The sequence below is a fragment of the Oncorhynchus gorbuscha genome, linkage group LG05 (assembly GCF_021184085.1).
Source record: "Oncorhynchus gorbuscha isolate QuinsamMale2020 ecotype Even-year linkage group LG05, OgorEven_v1.0, whole genome shotgun sequence".
NCBI lineage: Eukaryota > Metazoa > Chordata > Actinopteri > Salmoniformes > Salmonidae > Oncorhynchus > Oncorhynchus gorbuscha.
Window position 1 is genome coordinate 19,917,189 of NC_060177.1, and position 3,187 is coordinate 19,920,375.

Sequence of the window (3,187 nt, forward strand, 5' to 3'; positions counted from 1 at the left end):
ATAACAAAAGTGGATACAAAACCTGTCGCACACCAACATAATACATGTACATCACATACAATCAAACAATCTCCAACAAGGACATGAGGGGAAACAGAGGGTTAAATACACAACATGTTATTGATGGGATTGGAACCAGGTGTGAAGGAAGACAAGACAAAACCAATGGAAAATGAAAAATGGATCAGTGATGGCTAGAAGGCCGGTGACGTCGACTGCCGAACACCGCCCGAACAAGGAGAGGGATCGACTTCGGCGGAAGTCGTGACACCCAGAGGGTAGTGAGGTCTGCACAACGCATCACTGGGGACACACTACCTGCTCTCCAGGACACCTACACCACCCGATGTAACAGGAAGGCCAAAAAGATCATCAAGGACAACAACCACCCGAGCCACTGCCTGTTCACCCCGCTATCATCCAGAAGGCGAGGTCGGTACAGGTGCATCAAAGCTGGGACCGAGAGACTGAAAAACAGCTTCAATCTCAGACATCAGACTGTTAAACAGCCATCAGTAACATTGAGTGGCTGCTGCCAACATACTGGCTCAAATCTCTAGCCACTTTAATAATAAAAAATTGGATGTAATAAATGTATCACTAGTCACTTTAAACAAATCCACTTTATATAATGTTTACATAACCTACATTACTCATCTCATATGTATATACTGTACTCTATACCATCTACTGCATCTATGCTGTTCGGCCATCGCTCATCCATATATTTATATGTACATATTCTTATTCAATTCCTTTACACTTGTGTGTATAAGGTAGTTGTTGTGAAATTGTTAAGATTACTTGTTAGATATTACTGCATGGTCAGAACTAGAAGCACAAGCATTTCGCTACACTCGCATTAACATCTGCTAACCATGTGTATGTGACCAATACAATTTGATTTGATTTGTAATTTTGAAAGAATTGGTAAAATTGTCACACAAGCAACTAACAACAGTGTATGGAGGTGTATGCTCAATACAAAATGATAACCAACGGCGGCTCTGCCACAAAATTGGAAGAGGCAATTATTTAAGGAAGAAATGTAAGAATTAGTGTCTGCCACTCATTTAAAACCATAAATGGCTTAAAATGATTAGTATAAATAAAAATTCAATTTTACCCAAAATTATAATGATATTTCCCATTGATTGATTGTGTTTTTTCAGATCCCCGAACAATACAGTTTGCAGATCCATCTGAACTCTGATATTATGACATAACAACCATTCCTGGACCTGACTCCAAAAGTGAGCCACAGATGGACAGTACCAGAAAAGATATTCTATTGATTCTGTTTGCTTGTGGCAGTCTGCACAGGGCTGACTGTTCAATGCCCTATATATTGAACATTATTTTTGTAGCAAGTGTTTTATATAATAACATAAATTGAAACAAACAGATTGATGTGTTAATTGTTGTTTTTTAATGTTAGTTCATAGACCCAATGCCAAGGTATTAGGACATCAAAGACCTGTTCCCAACTGACTGGAATTCTATGCGACATAGCTGTCAAATCTTTTGACTTTAAGTCAAACAGAATTTTTATTTATACTAATCATTTTAAGCCATTTATGGTTTTAAATGGGTGGCAGACACTAATTCTTACATTTCTTCCTTAAGTAATTGCCTCTTCCAATTTTGTGACAATCTAATATTGTATTACATACTCCATTTAACATCAAGGGATCCAAAACTTGTAAAATGTGTCACTTAAAACCAATGCTTTGATAAACCTGCTATGTTACATAGATATTTGCTTTGTCAATGTGCTTCTGTTTGGACAATTTCCTTCTCAAACAATCTATCATAACATGTGCCTTTGCACCTTTCACTTGCAAAATTATGCAAATATATTTACATGAAAACTGACAACCTTGCAGGATCTTCCTCTCCATCCGAACAAACTTAGCTGCTGTTGCGTTCACACACAGTGGCGGAATGTATGTTGCATGTTATAAGTATGTCACCAACATGTGCACTACTAACAGTTAGAACTTATTGGATGACATTGTTGTGACTGTCATTTTGGGGCATGAAAAATGTATGGCTTTTTGAAAACACTACATTAATAACCGACTCCACGATACCACGACTCTTTGACGTAAGAGAAACTTCAATTGAAAAGACAGAGTTCTTAATATTTTGTTGAGCAACATATTGATCAAACCCATATTCTAAAAATGTCTCTGTTGTATTTAAAAAGCACTGATTATCGTATGGGTATGACAAAAACTGTGTTATGAGTAATGCACAAGAAAAGGTCTTGACAATGAATGCTCTGAGCTCTGTGATGTTATTCATGCTGATGTCACTGTGGACCCAAACAACAAGTGTCATGAGCGGAATCAGTATTTCTCTCAGGTATGAAACAGAACACTGCCCTGATTCCCATGATGCTCAGAGCATGATGTGTACCCCTGTGTCTCTTTCAAAGCTGGTATTGCCGATTGTCACAATAGTTTGTAGAATTAACGGACCAAGGCGCAGCGTGTGTAGAGTTCCACGTTTAATTCATGAAACTCACCATAATAATGCAGAACAAATTAAACGTGAAGTCAAATGCAGTGCTCACAGGCAACTGCACACAAACAACAAGATCCCACAAAAACCCAGTGAGAAAAGGCTGCCTAAATATGATCCACAATCAGATAGAGCGATAGACCTCTGATTGGGAACCATACCAGGCCAACATAGAAATACAAAAACTAGAGTACCCACCCTAGTCACACCACGACCTAACCAAATTAGAGAATAAAAGGCTCTCTCAGGTCAGGGTGTGACACCGATGGTGGCATCCTTCTTCGCTGGCTGCTTAGTTCGGAGAGATGGCTGGTTCTACAACGTTTATCAATCATATGATAAAATATAAATAACCTGACAATTAGGCCTATCTAATAATAAAAACTACATTTCACTCAGTTGGGATTCATTAAAATAATAATGGTAAGCCTACCATTATATCAGATATTGACCAATTACTACCACAGGTCTAACCTGAGATGGTACCACACTCAAAGAAATGACCGAGGTGGAAATGAATTGATCATTTAAATTAATTGTTACACAATTACAAACGTATTAATTGCAGTATGTTGCTTACTAAAGCAAAAGTGTGACGTTGTGAAATCATTAATATGTAGGTCAATATTAACATACTGTATTCAGCAGATCGTGTGGCAGG